Below are 9,086 nucleotides of genomic sequence, written 5' to 3'. Positions count from 1 at the left end.
ATGCTGCAGTATATAATGGTAGTGGGCTAACATGTCTAAGAACAATAACATAACATACATGGCAGTAATAATAAACCCAAACACCTAATGGCTTTCTATCAGACCGCTAAATCACTTGGCAGTACGTCTTTGTTAGTTGGGTGGAGAATAGCCAAAGTGTCTCAGCCCGACAAAACCTCCCGCTTATAACATCACAGTGCTCATCACGCTAGGGAGGTCGAAAATTATCACGGCCGCTGTATCCAGAGAGAGAGACTACTTTATAATTAATTCTCGACACTATTTCTACGCCAGCAATAGTAATAATAATTTGATAGTAACAATTGCATTGCCCTGGGACTCGCCAGGTATAGAGCGGCCCTAAGGATCAAGGTTTTCGCTCACCACGCTCTGCCCAATCAAACAAATGTATGTATTCCTCAGAAGATTCTATCTTAATGGTGAGTACATCAATACATTAAGTTTCTACATGTTAAATTTTTTACAGCGTTGTTTCTATAAGTAACTGTTAATTTAAAACGACTAATATGTAATCTAATAAAACGTATCTAATATGCATGATTATGTATAGTGAGAATAATTTAGGTATTTAAATTTAGCGATGGATATAAATATAATGTGTTTCAATAATATTTTTTAAGTTTTAGTAATTTCAACAGATTTTATAAAACATGTTTCCTAAATTGAAATGTACATTTATTACAATCTAAAAATTAACAAATTAAATGTAATCTATGAATAATTAGAATATAACAAACAAGATAAGTAAGTTTATTAGTTGGAATTTAGTTTTTTAGCTTATTGATTTCGCTAAATTAATACAATGTTAGTTAATCAATGATTAATCTACATATTATGCAAACAAGCAATAAGTCGGTACATTTCCCACAGATCTGATAAATATTTTATTATTATCTACTTATAAACAGCGTGAACGTTTGAAGCCCACTCAATCATTACTCTACTGATCCCTTAATCTAAATTAAACTAAGTTTAACTATGGTTTAAGTAACTACAATAAACATTGTTTGCTAAGCAAAACACTACAATATTGCGTGATTGCTTGTAACTAATTTCGTGCTAATATACTAATATTAATTTATATTTAAATATTTTAACGAATGAGGTATTTTTAAAAGATATATTTAATAATTTAATAGTATTCCAACTTCACTGAAAACTCATTTTGCGGTTACAATAATATACAAAGGAGTAATTAAATTTAATTTACCTTTCATTTAAATTTATCGTGTACTCATAAATAAGTTAAAAATACGAAATCACTGGGAAGACAAATAAATAAGAATTATATCATTATTTTTTTTAAGTGTAAATGTGCCTAGATACTTAGTACTTTATCAAAATACCTAGGTACTTCACTTTTAACAAATTGTTTTATACTTATTTTTTAATTTGTTAACTACACGATTTTAATTACATGCGTTATCATATTATTACAATAGTAGTAACTAATTGTGTAATAGAATGAACTTTATCACACACTTATAAAATAACATAAAAACAAAACATTCACTCATTCACAAACATTTTCATAAAATGTTCGCCTAATAAATCGCTATTATTACTAATAGTAAATGCACAACTATTTATAAAATGTTTAAAAATCAAAACCGAACAAAATTTATCACTTCAATAATATGCCTACAATAATGTAGGACCCAAAACTATAAGAATTAATATTTAATATTTCTAAGTATTATTGCACTATAACACGCATTTTTGTGATAATACTAACACGATAATATTACAATGTTAAATTCTACATAATATACGTCCTGATGGATTCATTATAATTTACACCACAGTAAAATTCTAAACAAATTTAATAATAGCTTATCGTTAGAGTTTTGAGAAACGTTAATCACTTTAGAGTTAAGTAGGTATATATTTTATCGCCAATGGTAGGCAATTTATTAAATTTGTATAGAAAATTTACTGCATCGATATTTTAATACACTTAAACATAATCTATATATACATATTTTTATAGAAATGTATGTAATATGTAATTATGAAGGCCTAAGTTCTGGCCGCTCAGTGACAAATGACTTTTATATGATTAATCGTAATAGACTATATCTCTAACGTCTTAATTTAAACAACAATGATTTTCGACAAAGACGGAACGCTAAATCTCTTAGCGGCACTTCTTTGAAGGGTAGTAACTAGACACGGCTAAAGCCTCCCAAATCAGAGCTGAAACAGAGAGCCTCTGCCCCTGGCAGAACCCGGGACCGGCCATTTCGCACCACTGCCACGCTAAAACTTATATCTATGTTATTTGGGAGATATTAAACCCCATAAATAACAGATTTTCATTAACTCAATCGGGATTTTAATAATTGGAGAAAACACAACTTTGCTAATCTGCACACTTGAATGTAATAAAATTATAAACCACTAGCGGAATAGGCAAAAGTCGTCCTGCTCGGTAAAGCAGGGCCACCTAATTCAAATTTTGTTATTTAACCAACCAAGAACCCAATATACATACAAAATTTCATCGAAATCGACCCAGATGTTAAGGAGGAGCTAGGTGACAAATACATCTACAGAAGTAGTATTTTTCTCACCGTTTAAACCTCGCCTAGACTTCAGCAAATATTTCAAGATCTAAATTAGCCAAATCGGTTTAGCCGTTCTCGAGTATTAGTGTTACTAACGAACAATAATTAGTTTTTATATATGTAGATTATGAAATGGCTTAAAAATAATTGTACTGTCGTCCCGTTGAAGGGCCCTAATTTGAGGCGTAGTTCAATATCATACATTTTTAAGTTTTAAATACAGTTTTCATTTCAATTATAAAATACACCTCAATTTAAACACTAACATGACAAAAGTTTGTGTTTGAACTTGAATGCATTATATTCAAGTTATCTTAATATGATTAGTTGTAATATGAAGAAACTTTACACAAGAACTAGGAAATATCATTAGAAGTTATAGACACAAATATTATAGATAACGGACGGGTGTAGATCTAAGAGGGAATACCAATTGTAAACATTATATCAAAATACTGATGATGGTGAAATAATTAATATTAACTGTCAGCAAATTTTAATGTCAGTTGACACGAGGTTCAAAAATACAAGGTATTTGCTACCTTATTTTTTTATTATTTAACATTTACGACACTTTTCAGGGAATGCGTTTAATTAAATACCGAACCAACAGGCGACTATGTATGTTAGCATGTTTTTTAAATTAACGTAAACAATTATGTGGAATAAGAAGACAGAAATACAAATACTTACTAGGTTAAACAAGCTCACTTAGACAGCCAAACAGGCAAAAAAAGAGTTTACTAAATTATTTTAAGTAAGCCAAATCCAATAATTAAATAAAATATAAGTACAAAAATTTCCAATAAAATGATATAATGTTCGCAATTGTATTCTAATAGAAATTAGGTTAACTAGTCACACATTTATACATACACACATTTACATCCAAGCACACACACACCACTACATATTAAGTATAGCAACATAATACGAACAGTCATGATACTGACTTGAAAGATAAACTAGATACAAAATGAGGCACATATTGTAAATAACATACTTAAAAGACTGTTATTATATATATCATATAATTCAAGGTAGCATAACTTCGCAAAGTATATACTCAATAACTCTAAGTATAAAAAAAGATGGAAAAGTTCTGCTCATTCTACTCTCAAGAACCGTAAAATAAAACTTTTCTAATACAGTATCACTATAAAGTTTCATTTACATTATATTAACGAGTTTTGTTTCATTTGAAATTTCGCTTGTAAATATAACATACAGTGTTATCACAAAGTTTTCATGGTTATTATGTGTCCAGTTTAATAACACATATTATATTTTACTTTTATCATAGTATGTATGTTATATGTGGTTTTCGTTTACATTAAAATTATAGTTTGTAAATAAAAATAAACTATACTGTTGCTATATCTTAATTAAGAGTAACATTATGTCACAAAATTTCATGGTTAAAAATTGAGAATATTTTATTTTAGGTACCTAATAATTTAGTTATTTTGTAATAATGATTTTCATTTTACAGAAATTAATATACGACGGCTAAATGCAATTAACCTGAAACGGTCTATTTCATTGAACTTTTAAATATGCACTGTTTAAATTAAATATAACTTGTCCACAATCATTAATAAAGGTAATTTTATATAAAGACTAGCAAATTATATGTATAAGATTCTACTGTGCGTACAATCATATTAAAATGTAGATTATATTCGTAGTATAATATTTATAGAATTATATTTAAAGACAAACATATAAAACTAGTACATATATTGTACATATATCTTACCCTAATGATATGTATGCGATATATGGTTCGTTATTGCTGATATAACTATAGTAGCAGACATATTTTTAATAATATAATGCAATCACCGAGCTTAAACATAGAGAAACATGTTGTATTATCGTGGAATTTGAACAAATATGACCATAATAAGTACGAGTATATGATTAATTAAATATATATATTATAAGTTATGATGTTTTATGAAAATATTTTGTTTAAATTGTTTTCCGAGTTTTATGTTGCTAATTTATGACAATTTTCTTAATTCTTATATTATAATCTTGGATCTTAACGTGATTTAAAATAAAAATGTAATTTTACTCAACCAACCGGTTATTTATGGCACAAAAAAAATTCAGACTGTTTCTGAGATTACCCCGTTCAAGCAGACAAATAAGCAAACACTTAATAAATAGTTTGGTTGGTTTGGGACCCTAGGCCTATAAGCCCCGGGTCGTGTCGGACAGTCTGGGGCTGTCGCCGTTTAATACCAATTTACACGACCCGGGTAGGATAGCAGCTTGCCGTAGCCAAAGCAAGGCAAATGAGGTCGGGGGAATATTTTCTCCCGGGACGAGCTCTACATGCGCTGTACGAGGGAGGCACCGGTGCGTTCTTAGGAGATCCCGGAGCCTCCCAATTATGTGCCGAGGATGGCCACCGAGGGGGTTTTAGTGTGTAAAAATCCCACATAACCCGATCTTCTTTGAGGTCGGGTATCTTTGAAGATTTCCCCCCCGATAACAAAAAAAAAAAAAAAAAAAAAAGGCCTATAAGCCTAAGCTTATTATTTCCACTGCGAGACAGATGGCCTGATGGATGGTAATAAATATTCATCTAATTATGAATCTTATCATATCTAAATTTGTAATATTATGATATATATGAGAATCTTAAAAAAAAAATAGGTACGTAGAAAGTATTTTGTAAATTTTTATCATAACTTTTTAATTCCAATGTTTTAATTTTATGACTTAACTCTACATAGTGACATTAATTATATCATTTATGTGTCTATTTTGACTGACTATTTTTTTGTTTAACTTACATCAAAATCCACGATGATACATGTATCTAAAAGTAAGCCTCACTCAGCATTGATACTCTACTAAGTAATTGAATTTCGGGAGAATTTGACACGAAATTGACTTAACTTACGATTAAAGGTATCCCACCCACTACATAGAACTGTGCAACAAACGCGAACATTATGACACAATACAAAATGCTCGACATAAAGTTTACAAGAAAATAGGACACCTGATGTTAAGGGAATGAAGAAGAATTCTAAGACCATTTGAATTATGAACACGTTTTTGGGGTTTAGTCCAACTGATCTACTATTTGCATGTGTGCGCAGTAGAATTAATCTGGCATTACAGGTAATTGAAAAATACTATAAAATGAATTTCTGGCATAAAATGAGAGAATTGCTCTTCAGAGCATTTTTTATTTTATTTATAGATTTATTTAATTCTATTAGCTTTTCCAGGTAAGCAAACGGTACACAACAATAAGAGTAATGTCGTATTTTTTATGACATAAACCAATGAAGTTTCATAAGAGTAAATTATTGATGGGGTATTTATCAGACTTAATTAACTGAAGATATACCATGATCTTAACGAAATCTGTTAAACAGTCTGAAATGAGAGTTCACTCTTGCTGTTAAGTAATTCTTAACAAGTAGTGGTTGATAATACTATGATTCCACGAATTTGCCTAACAGCTATGTATTATTTTGTGCTATGTCGCTATGTGTGCGATCAATTTACATTTCTAAGTAGTGAGTGAAAACCTTAAATAATATCTCATCAAACTAAGATCACTTAAATAATTTACCTCTTAACAAGTCTATAATTAGCAATCATACCTAATAATAATTATGCTCCCGACGAAAGTAGGAAAATGGTTCCCTCCAAGGGATTTTTTAAAATGTGTCCGTGTTTTATTTATGTCATACAAAATAATTAAGGAATAAGGAAATACAGAAGAAGTCAAAAAGTAAGAGATAGATAAAGTTGGTCAGGTTTTAGTTGTATAGTTTTAACTTTAATTCCCAATTTAGTAAAGGGACTGAGATTTGGGCATTCTCACTATAACATTTAGTATGTTAGTGTTGCTAGACCAAATAATAAATGTTACATAATATAATATGTGTTAACAAGTATGAAACAGAAGAAGAGGGGAGAAAGATTACGGCTTTATAATATAAAATAAATATAAATAGTATATATTAGTTAAATAATAAATGGTATAATATATGTGTTAACGAATGTGAAATAGAAGAAGAAGAGAGAAGAAAAATGATTACGAGTATATTATATAAAATAAATATAAATAGTATATATTGGTTAATTAATAAATGTTAAATATGATATATGTGTTAACGAATATGAAATAGAAAAAGAAGAGAGAAGAAAAAGGATAGAGTATAGAGTATAGAGTATAAAATAAATATAAATCGTATTAGAAAATTTAGCTTTATGGAAAGGAACTAACTAACTAACTTAACTAACTTTCGTCAGGAGCCATATCTATTTGTGCGTTATAAAAAAATGTGCTACGGGACAATCCCGACGAATACTATTGTACTTTGCAGGCTACCCACTAACTCCTCGTGAAATTTTAAAAAACCGATTATTCGTCTTAGACGAAAATGCAAAATATAGCCAAGTTACCTTTATATTTGTGCTTTTTTTTCTTTATGATCTTTAGAGTCTATTTTTTTGTAATCTAGATATAGAGACAGACATTTGACAAAGGTTTTTCTCTTAAGAATATGTAAGCGATGTACCGGACATATCGCTGATAAGTTCTTACTACAAAGGTACAATAAGGCTTTCCAAAATTTTAACTATAATACATAATTCTTGAGATGCGGTATTAATAATTATTAAAAACAATTATTCGCACTTGAGAAGTTCGAATAATAGTAAAACAAATAAAATAACAATTATATTTTAAATATGCTAAGATACATATTTGTTATATATGATTTGTTATGTTACAGAAGCTGTTGTTTTATAACATTGAATTGTAATTAGTTGACATAACTTACTCATGGAATATTGACTGCTACGTCTACGGCTACGCTGTTGCTACGAGCAGCAAATATATAATTCACAAATTGTTAATATTTGAAATAATGTTTTTTTTCATTATAGGCAACTCAAATTAATTATTTGGGTATTAATTCAGGTATGCTTGATTTATTACTTGAACGCCAAAGGAAAACTTGACATATAATAATTTAATTTAATTTGACATAATTACATATTTTCATTTTAAGCTTTTGATATCCTTAAAGATTCAATCAAAGAAAGAAGCACTCATATAAAGATAATTTCGAAGCGTTTGAAAATACATTTATTTATCATAAAGAATATAATTATTCACAATAATCACTTTTTACTTTATACACTCTTTCAATTGACATGTCGGGCTCGTCACATTTTCTTGTACAATTAACTTTAGTTATTTTAATTTTGTATTCCTTTATTACCGAGTCTGTGAATATTTTTGTCCTAGGTCATAGCGGTGGGCACGTTTAAATAAAACATCATAGTAATAGTTAGCTTTATAAACAAAATACTTAATTTTTTACTTAACATATCATGTTATTTGTATTAAATAATTTTTAACTTTACGCTAACTGCATTTTGCTAGTTCGTGGATAAAATTCACAGCATTCTAACAGGGATCTGCCTATATTTTATTAATTCTTAATTATGTTACAATAGCATTCTTCTTCTAGAGTATAATCTAAAAAAGAAATAAACGAAAATGAATAACTTTTGAGGTTGTTGTCATTCCTTCACCAAAGTACATAATTACAATACATATAATGAAATACCATCCGTTTCAGTATGTGTCCCGAATTTTTTATCAATCAAGAAATATTTTATTAAGTACTCTTACCTAGTAAATATTAAAGGGTACTTCAGGCTTCTCAGTTTCTTGACATAGTACCTACTGCAGTATACTTTTCGGTGAAGTTGAGATTAGTTTTAAAAAAACATGATTAACCCACCGTATGACCTCTGTGCTCATCAATCTTGTTACCACGCTATAGCTAAACAATACAAGTATGTTACAGTTCAAATTCAAATACGCAGCTAAAAACCACAGCAAATACCTACTGTACAGTTATAGTCAAGGCGCATCGAGACAAAACCTCCTTTGCATAAACTTACCATATCCATCGAGTTCTTTTCAATCACTTACGTTAGAAAATTTCTTGTTTTGATACGCCGCGATTCAATAAAGTGTGTTAATTACTTATGTGCTTAATCTTTATCTTCTTTTTGGGACTGTCAAGTGACAATGATATGTCGGGAAATCTCTTGTACATTTAAATATGGTTTCATTTCCGTTTGCTGACATCGCTGTCTGACATACGTTTTCATATGTCATTGTAAATTACAAAAAAGCAAATGTCCCGTAATCCCATTTTTACCTAAAAGATACGCTGGGTTTTTTATCTTTTACATTTCGGTATTCGCCTTGTAATCGAAGAATAGAGCTCTGTTGTTTGAGACTTAGCATAATGTTATAGTTAATATGTCAACAGTAGCACATTTAAAAAGTTTCATAAGTTTTTACACTCATGAATCATGATGTAATAAAAGAGTCGTGATTTATCAAAATCTTTTCAGCATTATTATCTAACTGACCAATCACGCCAAAGCTAGAGATAGTTCTTGCCTTTCTCCTCCTAATAAACATAAGAATAGAAA

Source organism: Pararge aegeria, chromosome 10, assembly GCF_905163445.1.
Source record: "Pararge aegeria chromosome 10, ilParAegt1.1, whole genome shotgun sequence".
NCBI classification, from domain to species: domain Eukaryota; kingdom Metazoa; phylum Arthropoda; class Insecta; order Lepidoptera; family Nymphalidae; genus Pararge; species Pararge aegeria.
Note: the sequence above shows the minus strand (reverse complement) of the source record.